The following is a 17617-nucleotide window of genomic DNA, read 5'->3' on the forward strand; positions in this document are numbered from 1 at the left end:
TGTGTTGGCTTTGAGGTTTGTTGGGGGCAGAGGCTGCTGGAACCCGTGATGGCCCAGTCCTTGCCCCCAAGTTCTTGCCCGCCTGCAGGAGCCTCTGGGGCCAGGCCAGGTGTGCTGTGTGGCAGATGCCAGATAAGAGGCTCTTGGTTTGAGGAGCAGAACGAGTGTGCCCTGGGGTTGGCGAATCCGCGGGGAAGGGGTGCAGCCCTGCCCCTGCCCCAGCCTGGTGGCCTCCTGAGTACCCGCCCCACCTTAGTGCTTCGGTCACCACGCAGTCACCCATGCCCTTGCTTTGCCATTGGAGTATAGGGGCAGGGGACATGGAAGTTCCCTCCTGCCTCAGTTTCCCTGTGCATAATGGGGCTTTCCCAAAAGTTGTCTGTGGTCCAGTGAGGCGCTGCCTCCCTGGGCTGGCTATTTCTTCTCTGGGCCTCAGTTTCCCTGCCTGGAGAGCTGAGTCCGTCTGGGGTGTGGGTGTCTTGGGGAGTCCCGCAGGGGATCAAGTGTGAACCTGAGAGGCCTCTTATCTCTGAGGAGATGAAAGCTGCCCAAGCTGCCCAGCCCAGCAGGGAGCAGAATCCTAGCTTCTCACCGCCTGCTGGAGCTTTGCCGGCCCCAGCCCTCTGCTGTGTCTGAGTGGGGGGTGCAGTGCTGGGTTTTTCTTTCCTGTGATAATTCTGTGGCTCTGGGGATGAACACAGGGCCTTGCGCCCCCACCCATCCCCCTGCCGCAGCCCAGGCCTTTTTGAGACAGAATCTAAATGGCCTAAGCTGGCCTTAAATTTGAGAATTTCCTGCCTCAGCCTCCCAGGTAACTGGGATTATAGGTGAGTGCCACCAGGGGAGGCCACTGGCTGAATTAGTGCATTTGATTCTCAGTAGTCTTGTGACTAAGCCGCAGTCCTTATCTCCCCAGGCTGTGACCGAGTCCTGAGCTCCAGGAGGTTGGCACCCTGCCCAGCTCTGCCTGGCACCCAGCAGCCCCCAGGACATGAGTGGCATCTCGTGGGGACAGCCCCTTTCCTGTGACACCAGAGCCCCTGCAGCAGTCCTGACCTTGCTCAGTGTCCGAGGCTGCCTCAGTTTCCCCATCAGTAGGAGGAGTGGAAGCCGAGGTAGGGATGGGGGTCTCACAGTCAAGGTGTTGGCCTGGAGGGCCAGGGAGGCCTTGCCCTGGGCCCCATCCATCAGGGTCTTAGGGTGCTGACCTGTGGCGACTGTCCTTGGAGCTTGGTCTCGAGTGCAGCCACTGAAGCCACGCCTCCTGCCTGTCCTGCGGCAGAGGCGGGGTGGGCTGTGCTCTGTGCCTCTGTCCATGTCCTCCCCTGGTCAGGTTCTCACATCTAGGCCCTTGCCCAGGTCCTGAGCCTGGTGCTGAGGGCACTCACAGGTGCCTGGGTAGGGGAAGCACTGGGGTGAGGTGCTGGGGGTGGGGATTGGGCTGCAGCCAAGTCTCCGGGCTGCCCTGAGTGGGCTGCAGGCCATGGCCTGGGGCGGCATCCGAGCCTGGCAGTTGGGACAGATGGGAGGGCGGCTCTCTGGAGCTGTGAGGGGTGGCTGGCCTGGCCACGCCCTGTCTCAGCCTGGCCTTGCAGCCTTCATCTTTATGTCTGCTTCCACGGAGGAGGACTGGGCCTGGGGGAAGCTGAGGGCCGCCTTTGGGGAGGGGCAGACCTGGGCTGTGATGCCGGTGCAGCTTGGTCCCTCTGGTGTTCTGGGCAGGTCCTCAGCCTCAGTGGGCCAGGGCCATGTGTGCAGGGGATGTCACGGTGATGTTGCAGCAGGAGGCCTGGTGATGCTGGCCGTGGGAGCGAGGGCTGGCCCCCAGCCTCCCTCAGGCCCTCTGCTTTCTGCCCTGGGTGGCTGAGGCTGCCGAAGCTCTGGAATGTCCCCTGCCCCGGGTGACATTTGTCACTGTCTCCTGACCCAGGCAATTAATTGCTTCTGACGATCAATGGTGCCCGGCTGAGTGGCCGCTGCCTGCCCCGCTCTGGCTCCTGCCTGGGGGCTGGGCCCAGGCTGTCTCCTGGCTGCCTTCTCCAGGGGCCTGAGCAGCAGTTTGGCATTGTGCACATGGCTTGGGGGTGAACCTGAAGAAGCCTTTCGGGGGGGACGTGTAGGGGCTCCCTGCTCCACATTCCCTGGGGTCCCTGCTGACCCTTCCCAGGTGCCAGTCTTGGTCATAGTTGCTGTGTCAGTGGCTGTCACCTGGGCATCATAGGGTGTCTCCCAATCACATGAATTACTGGGCTGAGTGTGATGCCCACACAATGAACCCCTGGGGAGGCCAGGGGAGTCTCTAGCCTGTCTTGGATCTCCCAGGCCACCTGGCCTGTTTCTCCAACCCTGTCCTGTCTTGTCTGCGCCTGGCCTGGGGCCAGGCCACCCTGACCTCTGAGATGCAGGCAGCAGGGTTCCTTCCTGGCTTCTTAACTGTGCCTGCCACCAGGCGTGGCCCATGCTCTGTGGCAAGGAGGTGGCCTGAGGTTTCTGAGAAGCGCGTTGGGCGTGAAGTGAAGATGGTGGCTGAGGACGGTCAGGCTGGGGTCCAGTCTCCTCAACTCTCCCTGGCTGTTGATCTTGGGTGGTGGTGGTGGCAGGCCTTGGGCCTCAGTTTCTCTGTCCCAGGAGTGGGGTCAGGATGGTCCCCACTCCATCAGGCTAGGAGGACGGCATGCGGCCTGGGCCAGAAGGCTGCAGGAAGGTCACTGTCATCATAGGTAGCAAGGTCATTGGTTAGTTTTGCGGGTGGCCCTGGGGGTGGGGATACTGGCCTGCTCCTGTGAGTGTGTGTTGAGCCCATGGGTGACAGGTCCTAGCTCCCTCCCCTTACTGTGCTGCCTCAGTTCCTTGCACCTGCTGGCTGCTTGGCCTTGATTTGCGGGAAGGCTTCATCTGTCACCTTCCAGCCACCGTCTTGGTTTTCAGCAGTGGCTTCTGCAGGCTGTGGCCTTGAGATCTTGGTGGACTCTGGGAGGACACTGCATCCTCAAGGATACTTAGGCAGGTGTCTCGGCTGTCACTTGAGGACAGCATGGTGGCTGCAAAGTGGAGGTGTGGTGGGGGCGCTCTCCCCTCCCTCCCCCTCCTTCCTTCCCTTCATTTCCTCTCCTTCCCCCTCCATCTCTCTCTCCACTACTCCCTGCAGCTATCTGGGCTGCTGGCTCTCTCCTCTGATGAGTGAGGACATGCCCCCTACTATGTGGTGCATCCTGGCCTGGATCAGTCTATCCAGCTCTGAGTCTGTGGGTCACACAGGGTCTGAGGTTCCTGGATCCCCGGAAATCCTGTTCCTTCCCTGGCACTGCAAAACAATAACCTTCAGGGGAAGGGATGTAGTCTCTTTCCGGAGTTGTGGCTGGGCTGGAAGGCCGAAGGACCATGCAACCCCAGACGACCCTGCTGGCCCTGCCTTTCGGTTCCCTAAGCCCCATGGTCCCGGCCTAGACTCACTAATCCCGCCCCAACTTCAGCCCCGACCCGCCTCCCCCTTCTCCCCCTGGCCACGCCCCTTATGCAGCCCCGCCCAGGCCTACACTAACCCCACCCCTCCTGAGTCCTCACCCCAGCTAGCCCTGCCCCTTCTGAGGCCCCGCCCAGGTCCCCACCAGCCACGCCCCTCCTGAGGCCCCACCCACGGCTCCGCCCCCAGCTCCCTCTGCGGTTCTGCCACGTGCCTTAACACGTGCTCTCACGGGCTCGGCCCCCCTGCTATCGCGTGGCCACTTTCCTTGACCAGCTAGGTTTTTGTCACTGCGGTCGCTGTTCTGGTCGTCGTGCCCCCTTGTTGGTGCATCTGTGAGCGTTCAGGTGTGGACGAGCGTGACTGTGGCCCTCCTCATCCAGGTCCCTGCGCCTGGCCCTCAGCGGGGCGCAGTCGCCATTGCTGTCGCCATTGTCGGTTGACGGTGGCCTGGTTCAGTCAGCCCAGAGTCCTCGGGGTGGACCCCAGCTATGGCCCTGGGGTGTGTGTGCTTCACCTCCCCGCCAGTGTCTGGGTGGGCCCGGGGGCTGACGAGGCGTGGGGCTGGCGGGAGTCCTGGTGTGGGCTTGCGGGGCCGTGGAGAGGTCCCTGCGCGTCTGAGCCCCGTCCCTGTGTCCCTGTCCCCCCCCCCCCCGGGGCCCACACAGGGGTCTCTAGTAGAGAGTGCTTCCTCTGCTGCTGGGGGCCGAGCGGGGTGGGGTCCTGCAGCGAGGGGCAGGGACCCAGTGCGCCTGCGCTGAGTGTGGAGCTCGCGCTCAGGTGCTGCGCCCCTCCCCCGGCCATCCAGGGCAGTCCCTTGTGCCTCTGCTGCGTGGATTATGTTGCTACGTGCCCTTCCTCTAGCGCGCGAGTCCCATGTCCACTGGCGTGGACCCGTGCCATGGCCTCTGCTGAGGTCCCTACTCCACCACTTGACGCGTCCTTACCCCTTGCCAGCCTCCCTAAGTGAGGGTCACATCTCTGGAGGGAAAACTCCATCTTCTAGGTCCTGTGTGGTAATCAGTGGGCTGCGCCCCACTTCTAGCGAGTCCTGCCCCCCCCCCCCCCCCCCGTATAGCCGCAGAGCCGCGGGCTGCGCTAGTCCCTCTGCCCATCCCTTCCCAACGGTCCTCTGTTCAGACAGCTGGGCGTGGCCTCTCCTGGGGGGTGGCCACAGCTGGGTTCCCTAGATGAGACCTGCTCCTTGGCTGATTGAAGCTCTGTCACTGTGGGGTTCCCTGCACTCCCTCTGAACGCCCCCTTTCCTTCCCCATGCTCTGGCTGGACTAGGGGTGCAGGCAGGAGGAGCAGGCCTGGCTCCAGAGCCCATGACGCTGTCCTGCAGGTGGCTGGCTGGCTGCCGAGGCTTCCGGGAGTTGTGCCCGGCCCTCCTGCCCGCAGGGGCCGTCTCCGAGCTGCCGCAGATGGCAGGAGCAGTGCCATGCCTGGGGGCATTGCAGGGAAGAAGAAAAGCTCAAAAGGGAAAACAGGATGGGAAAGATGAGCAGGGTTGTTTCTCTGGGAGCTGCCTGCAGCTGTGGGTCCAGGCTCCTGGTCTGGGTTGGCCTGGGAGGGCAGGCAAGAGGACTGGCTGGCAGTCCGCTGGCAGATCCCAGAGAGGGCGGGTAAGGCCTGGGATGCACACCAGGCCCAGAGCAGGGAGTGTCCTGTCACAGCGTCCTGGGGCCAGCACTTCATGTTCCTACCAGAAAGAGGAAACAGAGGCTCAGCTGGAAAGGAGCGGGGCAGATTGGAACCCCAGGAATGGGCTGCAGACCTGCATTCAGCTACAGCAGTCCCAGCTGGGCCCCAGCAGCCTGGGATTCTTGGGGTCGAGTGCCAGGTGGACCGAGAGCTGCTTTCTAGGCTGCTCAGGACAGAGCTGCTGGTGATGGACAGGTCCTGGAGGTGACCTGGGGTCCCTGCTCTGTGTCTGAATGGGAGCCCAGAGCTCAGAGCTGCCGGAGTCCCAGCTGGATCTTTCTGTCCAGCACTTTGCCCTGGGTTCATTTGGAAAGTCGCACAATATGCATATGCGTGTGGCCTGGTGAGAGATCATCAATCATGGAGGGACACCCCGGGGTCACCTGGAGGCAAACAGCACCCTAAGCTCTGTGTGAGAAATGCTGTTTGTTTTATTTTGAGATGAGTCTGACCATGTAGCTCAGGCTGGCCTTAAACCTAATGGGGACCCTCTTGCCTCAGCCTCTTGGCCACCAGGACTCTGGGCATGTGCCACACGCCTGGCTACACTCTTGTTGATAGTTACACCACCCTTGTGGGTCTCTACATGGGGATCCTGGAGAAAGAGGAACCCTGGAAATGGAACTCTGGACTCCGTGTGGTGGCTGTTCCTCCAAGTGGCTGTGTCTTCCCGGATGTACCCTCCCTCTGCAGGGTACCATGCCATGGTCTGAAGGGCCCGGGGTACAGATGCATTTCTGCACTCCCCAATTTAAGGGGGGGGGAATTGCTGGGTCACGTGGCAGGCTTGCTTTCCAGAGTGTTCACCCCGCAGCCTGGCAGAGTTATAGCTGCTTTGCTTTTTGTCTATACTTGACCTATTCTGCCTACTTTTAACCATCCTGGCAGGCATGTCCTGGTATATTATTGAATCCTGGGGTCTCTACCACCAAGCTATACCCCAGCAGAGCCAAGCAGCCCATGCCACACAGGCCCGAGTCACCTGCTCACTACCCTCCCCAGGCCCAGGTGAGCAGGTACATGGGCACTGAGGGGCAAGGGAGTCACCTTCCTCACCTAGGAACCCGAGTCCCCACTGGTGGCCAAAGTGTCTGGTTACGACCCGCACCCCGAGTACAGAGGCAGCCACAGATGGCCTGAAGGAAGCAGGCAGCACACAGACCCTTGATGGACACCTCACAAGACGGTGGGCACATGGCCCTCAGGGCAAGGAAAGATGCTCAGTCAGCAAAATAGTGCCTTGGTTAAAGCAAGAGACCAAGCTTAGCATGGAGGCACAGGCCTGCAATCCCAACTACCCAGGAGACTGAGGCAGGAGGATCTCCAGCTCAAGGCCAGACTACACCTAGCAAGAAGATCCTGTCTCAAAAAAAAAAAAAAAAAAGCTAAAGGTCAGCTACAGGGGGAATCCTGGAGAAAGAGGAACCCTGGAAAGGTCAGATGGTGGCCATGTGCCCACCGTCTTGTGAGGTGTCCATCAAGGGTCTGTGTGCTGCCTGCTTCCTTCAGGCCATCTGGCCCCTCACGTATCTGTGGCTGCCTCTGTACTCGGGGTGCGGGTCGTAACCAGACACTTTGGCCACCAGTGGGGACTCGGGTTCCTAGGTGAGGAAGGTGACTCCCTTGCCCCTCAGTGCCCATGTACCTGCTCACCTGGGCCTGGGGAGGGTAGTGAGCAGGTGACTCGGGCCTGTGTGGCATGGGCTGCTTGGCTCTGACTGACCCAGCTTGGCCACCGCCTCTGTCTAGTGAGTGGCAGTGCCACACCTAGCATAGTAGTAGGGACATCTTGGCCCCACGCAGGACAGCCCAGTGGACACTGTCCCGGGACACACTGATAGGACTCTGCCTGGTGTGGTGGGAGGTCACGATGTCTGGTAATGGTGCTGTTTTCTCCTGCAGGTGTCCAGTCCCCAAGGACCTGGCTCCCTGGTGGCAGTGTCTGGTAGGTCCCATTTGTCCCTACGGGTTCCCCAGACTAGAGTCCCTGGGGCACAGGGTTCTGCCTGGCCTATGTGTGGGGTTCTGCTGGGCTTCATGGGGTGGATGCGTGCTGCAGAGGGCCTCCCTGGGGAAGCACCCATGGGCACCCCATTCCAGGTGAGAGACTTCCTGAGGGTGGGGGCTTGGGGAACAGACCAGAGGGAGGGTCCCAGCGAGGGTGCAGCTGTGTGAAGGGGGGGTGCCTCCAAGTGGGTCCTGGCTCCAGGTGAGTCACTGGGGCAGGGAGCCCCACGGGCTGGGTGGCGATGGCCCTGCAGGCTGGCTTCCAGCACCTGGCCAACTGCAGGGCAGCCAGTACCTGGTTGGGGGCCAGGTTGGGGCGTGCCTGCCTTGCCGCCATCTGTCCAGCTGTTCGAAGTGGGAGGCAGGTGGCCTTGCTGGGGGCATCTGCCTCCTGTTCCTGCTCCTGCTCCTCCTCCTGTAGCCCTTCCACTTCCTCTTCTCCCTCCTCCCCGCCCCCTCTGCATCTCTTCCCCATCAATCCGCGTGGCGCCTAATGGGGAGCCTTCCTCCCGCCTGAATTATCTGCTTGTCACGCCAGTGGCCCACCCGGGGACGATAAAAGGGCTTTTTGTCTGCAGACACTTAGCTTCCTCCACCAGGCCATCCATCAAGTCTGAGGGTGGAGGGGCAGACAGCCTGGGAGGGGTGAGGACTGTCCATCCGCCAGGGCCGGTGGCTCCCTGGGGCTTCCTGCAGCCTCCCTTTCTGCACCACCTGGTGGGGCCTAGAGCCTGGGGATCCAGGCAGGTGGGGGACATGGTCGGGAGCGAGCCGTGCATAGGAGCCTGTGCCCATCCTGGGGAACCCACACGGCCTCTGTCCCCTCCACACTGTGGAGCCCTCCCAGGTTATCCCTACAGCTACCCAGGCCTGGCCTGTCCCCATCTCACCATGCAGAATGCGGCTACGGTGGCTGGGAGGCCAAATGCTGGCCTGGTGCAGTGGCTCAGGGTATTGCCCCCAGGACTCCGGTAGAGGCCCCGCAGAGGCCGGGGTGGGGCAGCCTTGTAGCTGCGGTACAGAGGCCTCTAAGGCTGTGGGGTGGGTTGTGGTTGCCCGGGGGTCCTGCTCCGGCATCCTGTGCCGGCATCCTCTGTGTCCCTGTGTCTCTGGCAGCCGCTGCCCTCCTCCCGCCGCCTCCACACAGGGCCACCTCTGATGACAGCAGTTAGTGGTTGCTGCGCAGGCGGAGGCTGAGAGCCCAGCGAGCGTGTCTGCCCGAGGCTGCCCTGCTAATCGGGCCCCAGGGACACTCTTCTTGCGTGGCTCCCGCTGTGGCCTGGCCCCCTTCCTCATGGGCTGGTGGGGGCCACCCTGGACAGCCCAAGGGAGTTGGCCTTCGACCCCCGCCCTGCCTGTCACTGGGTCCTTGCCTTTCTGGGACTGCTGCTCTTGCTGGCCTCTTGTCCCTGGGGCCTGGCGTGACCTTGGTTCTGTACCAGTGACTGTGACCTCCAGGATGTCTTGTCCCACCAAGATCCCAACAGGGCAACCCCTCCCCCAGGGGGCTCCACTGTTGGTCTCGAAGATGGCCTCACTGGGCACAGCCTGGGAATTGGGCCCTGTCTTGGTCAGCAGGCAGCAGTTCAGTGTCCTGGGCCTTGCAGGCCGCTTCAGGTGGGGCTGTGAGGCTCCTGGCAGGTCCCGTCATCAATAGTGACGTCCCCTTGTGCCTGCTGGGACCCGCTGCTGGTGTTTTCTCATTGTGGCCAAGGAGCCAGGCGTCTTCCCTCCAGCCTGGCAAGATTCAGTCCACACCTGTGGTGTCTGGTGCTGTGGAGTCAGGGCCTTTATTTGTTGAGTCACTTAATTTTGGTTTTTCAACACGGGGTCTCGCTACATAGCCAAGGCTGGGTTTGAATTTGGCAGTCCTCCTGCTCCAGCCTCCTGGTGTGGGGTTATAGGCGTGTGCTACCACACCTGGCCCTTGTGTAGGGCTTTTGGGGACTGTTGAGGGAGATTTAAGGGCTGGTAAGCGCTCGGAGACGAGGCTGACAGGTGGGACATGGTTCCTGGCCACTAGTGTTGGGAATATTGCCTTAAAAATACGCTGCAGACAGAGTGAGCAGATGGCGGTGTGCACCATGCATGGGTGTTTTCCTGTGATGACAATGGGGGGCTTCCCTCGGCTCTCGGGGACCTCCTAACACGGTCCCTTGCAGCAGCCCCTCTGTGGGTGCAGCTCTGGAGCCTTGGAGCAGCCCAGTGAGACTGTCGCGGTGCACGTTGTGTCCCACCTTCACCGGGGACTCCAGGCAAGGACTCTTGTGTCCCGTGTGGGGAGGAGTTGGCTCCCTGCCGCCCTGCTGTCACACTGTCCCGCTGTCCATCTGTCTGTCGATGGCCGCATAGTCCCTTCACCGGGCAGCTTGGGGAAGCAGCTTGGGCTTGCCTGTGTTCAGGCCCGGGTGCTGGGGTGGTGTCCGCTCTGTGTCTCTGTGTTGCATCTGGAGACGTGCTCCTATCCCTGTTGGCACCTGGCACTGTCCGTGTCCTGTTGGCTACTCTGTGGCGCTGCCCTGTGGAGGGCAGTGGCTTTGTGTGCATTTTGCTTGGGACCCTGTAGGAAACCCCTCCCCTCCCCTCCCTCTCCCCCACTTTTCCTTGCGGCAGAGGTGTCAGCTGAGATGACTCTTCAGGGAAGGAGGCCCATAAATTAAATAAGCGATCCCGTAAGTAAATAAGTAATGGAGTTAGTGGGGTGCCTAATTGCATCAGATTCAAAACTGCGGATGGGTGCCCGCCTGGCCGTGAGGCTTTCTTCGACCCGTGGCTCCCACAGGTGTCTCCCACAGCCACCTGTCCCCCCGGTCCGGCTGGTGGGTCGCAGGCACTGACGGAGGATGGTCCCTGGGGCTGTGCTCAGCCCCTGGCCTGGCGACCTGGGCGGCCTCGGCGCTGCACCGTGGCTGGGAGCTGCTGCAGGCAGCCGTGTAGTAACAGCACTGTGCCCCTCACGCTGCGCTGTGTTTAACCCTCCAGAACCTGCGCGGTCTGGGTGATCTCTGTTCTCACAGGAGGGCCCCGAGCACAGAGAGGTGACATAGCCTGTGTCCTCCTGCCTCAGCCTCCAAGTGCTGGAATCACAGGCATGTGTCCCCACACCCGGGCTGCCTCTGGGGCTTGACACCTGCCCCTGGCCGGGGTTCACACCTCTTCCTTTCTGGCTGCCCCGGGCCCCGGATCCCAGGCCCGCTCATCTTGCTTTCGTGGTGTAGCGGCGCAGTGTCCGCCTGCATCCTGGCCCTGGCGGGGGCAGACAGCTTGGGGACAGAGCAGTTTCAGTTGGCCTGGATGAGTGGACACGCGTGGACAACGCCACACCTTCCGTGGAGGAATCAGCATTAGAAAGTGCGCAGGTGTTGTGTTAGTGTGAAAACAACACGCCCTAACCATCGCTGGCCTTGTGCCCTGTAAGACTGTGTCCTTGTCACTGTTGACACTCTGACGCTTCCTGGTGCCATCTTCATGCCAGGCCACGTGATAGGTGCCCCACACCGTGATGGGCTCCTGTGGAGGCCTCCAGGTGGGTGCCGTTCCAGTTGGCCAGGCAAGGAGACTGAGGGCCCAGAGACTTTAGGAGAGTCACTCAGGGTTGCACAGCAGGCACTGAACCAGGGCAGCCAGCAGAATACGGTGCTGTGCAGACCCCCCCCCCCCAGCCCTGTGAGTGCACATCCCACTGCAGCAGAGCGGATCTCTGCAGAGCCGCCCCAGCCTCAGGCCCACAGCGGCTGCCCTGGGCTGAGAGGCCATCTGCCCGGCGTCCCTGTGGATGCAGGCCCTGCTTGTGGCCCACACAGGCCAGCAGGTGCAAAGGTCTTAGGCCTTGGGTCCAGGAGTGCTGTCGGCTGAGCAGGGCCCACAGACGCTCCTGGCGCCTGGTCTGAGGCTGCCTGAGTCCTCAGCCCTCGGGCTCTGACACATCTGGGACAGAGGCCACGTGCAGGTTCAGCGCCACGCTTTTCCTCTGCCCCAGGCTGTGGTCCCTTACGCTCGGAGTTCTGGATGCCAACTGTGCTCGGGGAGCTTGGCGTCTGCGGGAGAGCAGAGTAGCTGGGCAGGTGTCCTTTGGTCTCGGGGAACAGCGGGAATGTGGACTTTAAAAGGAACGCCTTGAGTTTTGTAAAACCCTTGTGCGGCACAGGAAGCACCGCGTCGTGTCTGCCACCATCTTGCTTCCTCCATTCTGTGGCCTCTGTGCCCGGGTGTGACTTCCATTTCACAAGCCTTGTCCTGTGGCAGAAAGTACCATAGAATGTTCCAGAAGGTCCTGAAACTCTGGAAGTCACACCTAATGGTTCTGCAGATGCCAGTCCGAAAGTTGGTGCCCTGTCTGCATTGTGTCTGCCGTGGGTCCTCATGGGGACGGAGAGGCCTGGACATCTAGTGGTTAGTGACCCTAGCTGTGTGCCTCAGTTTCCCCATCTGAGTTGTGGGGCAACAGCCCCTGGCTGGCATGCTGTGTCCTGTCTGTGACTTCTGCCACCTGGGTGGGCAGAGCCAACAGCCCCCTGCCCCCTGCTCTTGCTGGCTCCTCCCTGGCCTGGATGCCAAGGGCACCGCAGGAGCAGTGAGCTCCACTAGCTGCACTCACGAAGCTGCTAGGGCGGATGTGGGCTTTCTGGTGACAATGCTGATGGACATACAGACAGACTGGGTCACCTCTGGCCCCTTTCTGGCTGCAGCAGCACCTAGGGCTGTGGGGCCGAGGTGGGCAGCTGGGGAAAGCTCTGGACCCCAAGTTGGGAGTCTGGGGGGGGGTGGGCTCAGTTGTGGACATTCACACATTGCACATGCACCGTTGGCCTTATTCGGACAGAGTGCCCTGGGCAGTGTCATCATGGCCAGGACACGGCATCAGTGTCCTGGATGGTGCTGGGCCCCAAGTCTGATGACACCCTGAAGGGCACTTCAGGAGAGGACATCCAAGGGGAGCCCCTGTGGAGAGGAGGCCAGAGTGATGTGGTGCCACTCGGAGCCGGGGTGAGGGCACCCTGTGCAGGGCCCAGGCTCTGGGCATCCAGAGGTGGGGGCAGAGGAACTGGCTGTTGGCTGGCCCCTGCCTGCAGTCACCCGGAGAGTCCAGTGGGAACTGTATTTCCATCGTGCACCCGGTTTCAGAGGCCTGGGGTCACTGTCTTCCCAGTGCCTGGGTCACAGGTCCGCTGGGCTCAGTGTGTGCCCCTCCTTCCCCTTGCGGGGCCCGAGTCTGCTGGCAGGGAAGGCGGCTGCTGGTTGAGGTTGGGAGCAGCTGAGTGCCCCCAGGTCCGATGACTCTTTGCTGAGCCGTCCTGAGTTGCCCAGGGCTCCTTGGCTTTAATGTTTTCCTGGTGTTGAGCCTCTGGCTGCTTCAGAAGGGTCCCCTCAGCCTGCAGGCCTAGGGTAGCGGGGGCTTGTCTCTGTCACCCCTCTCCAGCCCTGCAGCCTCTGGTCGGCCTGGTGTCCCGAGTGTCTCTGTATGCGAGTGGGGTTGCAGGATCATGGGGCAGGGTGGGTTGTGTTTGTGTCCGGCTTCTTGCAGGAAGTATTATGTTGTTGGAGTCCTTTCCCATAGCCTGGTTCAAGGCCAGATTCCTTTGTGGGAGGAGGTTCCTGGGGATCCTCCCCAAGGCTTCTGCACTGAGTGATGTTCCCAGCGACCTTCTGCTTCTGTCCCCTTTAAGTTTTTATTTTGAGACGGACTCACTAAAGCTGCCCAGGCAGAGCTTAGACATAACCCTCTTGCCTCAGCCTCCCAGAGTGCTGGGATGACACTGGATGTTCCAAGCTGGGTTTTGTGTCTCTTCTCTGAACCTGCTGTGCCGGCCACCATGTCCCCACACAGGTCCTGGCCTCCCCACCATTGGTGTCAGTGGCCGGCAGGCAGGCCCTGGCGGTGGCCTGTTGGTACTTGTTGGTCAGGGGCTGAGGAATGCTTCAGCCAAATAGCTCACCACATACTGTCTCACTCTGACCCCAGGCTGTGCTTGGACTGGAAGGCTGCCTCCGGTTTTGATGATTTATCTTCATCATCAAGTCAGTCAACAAACATTATGCCACTCGGCATCTGTGGGGAAGATGCAGGAAGCTGCAGCAGGTGACCACAGGGCAACACTGCAGGGCATCCGGCCTGCCCAGAGGCTGGAGCCAGCTCCTGTTGGTGCAGGAAGAGCACCTCCAGGCCAGGGCCAGCCTTTGGGGGCTCTGACGAGTCTATATGCAGAGCCAAGATCAGGGCCGCCTGCACCCCCTGCCCGGGAACAACCACCTCTGGGTTTCTGTACCTGGCTGTTACAGTCAGAGCCAGGGCAGGAGCCCAGGGGTCTGGACCATTGGGCTTTGAGCTGGCTGCCTCGTTCTGTGCCTCAGTTTCCCTGCCCTGGCTTTGAGAGCACTCTTGACATCTCTGTTCTGACCGAGGTGCAGCCCCAGTATCTGTACCCCAGGACCCGGTGTCACCACAGAGGACGCAACTGAGCCTGGTGCTGAGTGTCTGGCCAGGAACTGGACCTGGGACCGGTCCCAGAGTCCCGGAGCCCTGAGAGAGGCCTTCACACAGCCACAGCTGATGTGGGGGTGCTCAGGCTCGACCCCGAGTCAGGAGCCGAGGTCTGGCAGCGGCCTATGTGTGTATGCACATGCGTGAGTCTGGCTCTGCCTTTCCCCCCAGGCCTGTTGCTGAGGTGAACCTGGTTCAGAGCCCTGGAGCCTTGTTTACTTCCCCCTAGGTGGACAGGAGGATGGGAGGACAGGAGTACGTGGCTCCAGCCGCCTGGCCCCTCGGGCCCGGAGGACGGGCAGGGCTGGCCTTGGGATTCCATGGAGCCCCTGCTCCGGGCTGCCTGCCGGGCCGCCCGGCTGGGAGGAAACGGTTAAAGGAGGGGACCGAGGCTGGCGCTGCGTCCGCCCGCCCGCCCGCCTGCCTGCCTGCCTGCCGCAGAGTGGAGAGGTTTGCTAGCCGAGCTATAAAAAGGCCTCGCAGTGTTCAGCGAGTCGGCTGGAAGCCCGCCAGGGTTACCATGGCGATGAGGAATTATTACTTACTGCCAGGGCCGGGAGAGAAAGCTTGTACTTTTGGCTCCCAAACAAGAGGGGTGGACTTATGTAATTCCCCGTGTTTATAGGCCTGAGTGCGGGAGCGAGCGCTGAGGAGGCCTCGTCTGGGTGGTGGCGGCCCGAGGTGGGCTCCGGCGGCCCCGCAGGTCGTCGCTGGCGGGCCTCGGTCTGGGTCTGCTGTGCTTTCGGGGGCCGCTGGCCGGAAGCTGGGGGGACCGGCCTGGCCGCTGCTCCTGCAGCGCCTCCCAAGCCGGGGAGCCCAAGTCTCGCGGGAAGGGAGCGGCCTCCGTGTGTGCTGTGCCGTGCTGTGCCGTGCCGTGCAGTGCCGTGCTGTGTGGCGCTGCGCTGGCCAGGCAGGATGGGCCGGGCGAGGGGTGCAGGGGGCGCCCCCCAGGCCCTCGGGCCCCAGCTGCCCTGACCGCCGCCCCTCCCTTTGTGTGTGGAGTTGTGTCAAGTTGTCGCTGGCTGGCCCAAGCATGCGTGCTCGGTAAGAGAAGTTGCCGGGCTTGGTGGCAGGCAGGGGACGCTACGCTGCGGCTGGGTCCCCTGGCCTGGGGGAGGTGCCCACAGACTGGGGAGCTGAGGCTTGTGGGGTGTGGGCAGGGGACACTACATGGGGGACCCTGAAGTCCCTTACACAGACTCCTCAATCCTGTGCTGGAAGTGGTGGCCCAGGGCCAGGCCTGGGGCCCTGTGGATGCGGGTCAGCTGGCTGGAGGTGCTGGGCAGTCACTGGGCAAGGTGGCCATGTGGCAGGCCCCATGATCCCAGGACAGTGGCTGGGGCGTCTCATCCTGTTGGGCAGTTGATCAAGTCCAGAAGGAGTGTAGGGGTGGGGGCGCGGGCTGCCGTGCACGGTGTCCTGGCTGGGGTGGGTTGTGCCTGGGAGGCCAGGTGCAGCGCTAAGACCCGGCCCAGCCAGCGCCTGGCTCCCCACCGAGGTGGCTCTTGGCTTGGTGCCTCTGTCTGGTTTAAAATCAGTGCCACCGGCCCAGGCTTGCCCGGGGCCTTGGCAGGGGGAACTGGAGCAACACTGGAAAGTTGGCGGGGCTCCCTGCACTCACAAGGAGCCCTCAGTTGTGAGTCGGGGATGAGGGAGGGACTTGTCTTGAGGCCCGGGTGCGCCCAGTGGGCAGACGGGCAGCAGCAAAGGGACCTGGACAGTGGCTGGGCAGGGGTGGGGCTGGGTTTACCAAAGGGTGGGTCCCTGTGCCTGTACTGAGCCCTGGTTCTGTCCCTTGCCTCAGCTTCCCAGTCTGTGAAGTGGGGTGATGGTGAGGGTCACACATGGTGGGTATAGTGGACAGAAGTGGAGCCATAAGTTTGGGGTAGGCTTAGACAGACAGGCTGTACACCCTCTTCCTGCTCAAGCGAGTGATTTCCTATCTAAGCCTTGATCTTCCCATCTGGAAAATGGACATGCTGGGGTCCCCATCCCATGTGGCGTGCAGCTTAGGGAGCTAACAAGATGGGCCTGGGGGTACGCAGCAGGCGCCATCAGCAACAGGGGGGCCCGGGCTGGACGCATGCTGCCCAGCCCACAGTGATGTGTCCGTGGAACCGTCTGGGTTGGGCCTGCAGTGTGGCCTGGACAGATCCTGGCTCTTCAAATGGTGGTCAGGGTACAAGTGCAGCTTGTGGGGATCCCAAGTAAGTCCCAGGTCAGGTTGGAGTTCAGGTCTACTTGATCTCCCTCCCTGTCTTCTTCCTGTGGGCAGCTCCCCAGACCCAGGTTGGTCTTTGTGGCTGGTCTTTGTGCCCATAGGCCCGCTATGATGGCTCCTGCCGCCCCTGGCCCAGCTGTCCCTCCATTGCCTGGCGTGGCCTTGGACGCAGGGCCCTCTTGCCGAAGTGGCAGCCATCCTGGCCCCGTAAGGGACACCGGATGCTAGGCAGTGGCTGGCCCATGGCCTCCTGTCTCAGGCCAGCAGGAGCCAGCGGGGTTCCCCAGTGTCCAGTCCACTGCGCCAGCTGTCCTTGGGAACAGCTCCTGAATGGCCAGGCGCGGCCCCCTGGCCTCAGTGTCTCTAGGGTTGGAGTGGAGCTGTGTGCACTGCCTCTGCCCTATCCCCTGAGGCCACGGTGACTTTGTGGCCTCCTGAGGAGCACAGGGTGCAAATGTGGACTGTGATCCCAGGATCTGCACGTGTTACAAGTGTCAGAACAGATGTGTGAGCATGCACATTTGCATGCACAGTGTCGGAGCGGGCCTGGCCTGAGGGTGTCCCTGTCCTGGTTCTGAGGCTAAGGCTGGACTCGTTACCTGAGGGCGACTGTGAGGGGATGGGGCACAGGATCTCAGGATGTCACCGTGTTCTTTTTCACATCTGTTTCTTAAGGTTCAGGTGCCTCAAAATAAAACGCTTGTAAAGCAGAGCCCTGGCTGCAGGGCCCAGTGTGATCTCCTCAGAGCGAGGGAGGCAGGGTGGTGTGTGGGGTGCTGTGCGACCCCTCTCTGCAGACAGCAGGCCTGAGCTGATCTGATCTGGACACAGAGGTTGGATGGCAGCCTCAGTCCCAGCCACAGTGCTCAGCTGATGTGCAGGGCTCAGTTTGGGCTCACACCTTTACTCCTTTCTCTAAATGCAGGGCTAGTCCTGGGACCAGTGGGGGTCCCTGGGGTTCCCAGACGTGGTCATGAGGGCATTGTGTGTGGAGAGAGGGAGGCTTGTGTCACCTGTCTTAAGTCTGGGCCTTGCTGGGCAGAGCCTGGAAGGCACGGGGGTGGGGCTGTCAGTTCTTAGAGACACTGCCCTGCCTCAGGACCCTTACACATGCTGCCCCACCTGTTGAAATTCACCCGCCCCCCACCCGGCCTCTGCCCAAATGCTGCTTCTTGGGAGAGCAGCATTGCTGCTCCCTGGTACCTTGCCTGGACACAGACTGAAATTGTCAGTCACCACTCCATCCCCTTCTTGGCCCATTTTTGAGTCCCAAGCACCTGGTCTGGTGGCTTTTAAACACAAGTATGTGATTCGGGCAAACTGTGCCCAGCAGGGCTCAGTCCTACCTCCAGGATGGAGCTCTAGCCCTGTTGATAGAGGGGAGTGAAACTCCCGACCTGCTATGTCCAGTATGAGTTCATGTTCTCTGAAATCGAAGAATGAATTTTAGGAACAATGGGGGTTAAGAGCAGAATATATTTATTGAGAGAAAGAAAGCTTCTGAGACAGAAGGGGTCCCAAGCGGGTTGACAAGGACTCTGTCTTTTCCAGGGACTTTTATAGAGCAAAATTATGGGTGAGACTGGTTCAAGGTGGGAGAGGACTGGGAACTCAGGAGGCAGATGGGCATAAGGTGGGACACACTGTGGTTAGCCAGGAAGATTAACAGTCCAGACAAAATGGGTTTCCCCAGGGACAAACAGGGAAGCTAGTCCCATACGAAGTGATTCTTCCCTAGGAG

General features: G+C 61.5%; 1 protein-coding gene across 6 annotated transcripts in view; it reads left to right on the forward strand.

Moving 5' to 3' along the window:
• Ncor2 (nuclear receptor corepressor 2) overlaps positions 1–17617 on the forward strand; it is a 119443-nt gene that overhangs the window by 9590 nt on the left and 92236 nt on the right. For all 6 annotated transcript variants that reach the window (XM_013154560.2, XM_013154583.2, XM_013154623.2 and 3 more), the window contains exon 2: positions 7070–7112. The gene's annotated coding sequence lies outside the window, so the exon portion shown is untranslated. The remainder of the gene's footprint in view (positions 1–7069; positions 7113–17617) is intronic.

The sequence above is a fragment of the Cavia porcellus genome, unplaced genomic scaffold (assembly GCF_034190915.1).
Source record: "Cavia porcellus strain 051 isolate PalLab524CR breed Dunkin Hartley unplaced genomic scaffold, mCavPor4.1 scaffold_16, whole genome shotgun sequence".
Lineage (NCBI taxonomy): Eukaryota > Metazoa > Chordata > Mammalia > Rodentia > Caviidae > Cavia > Cavia porcellus.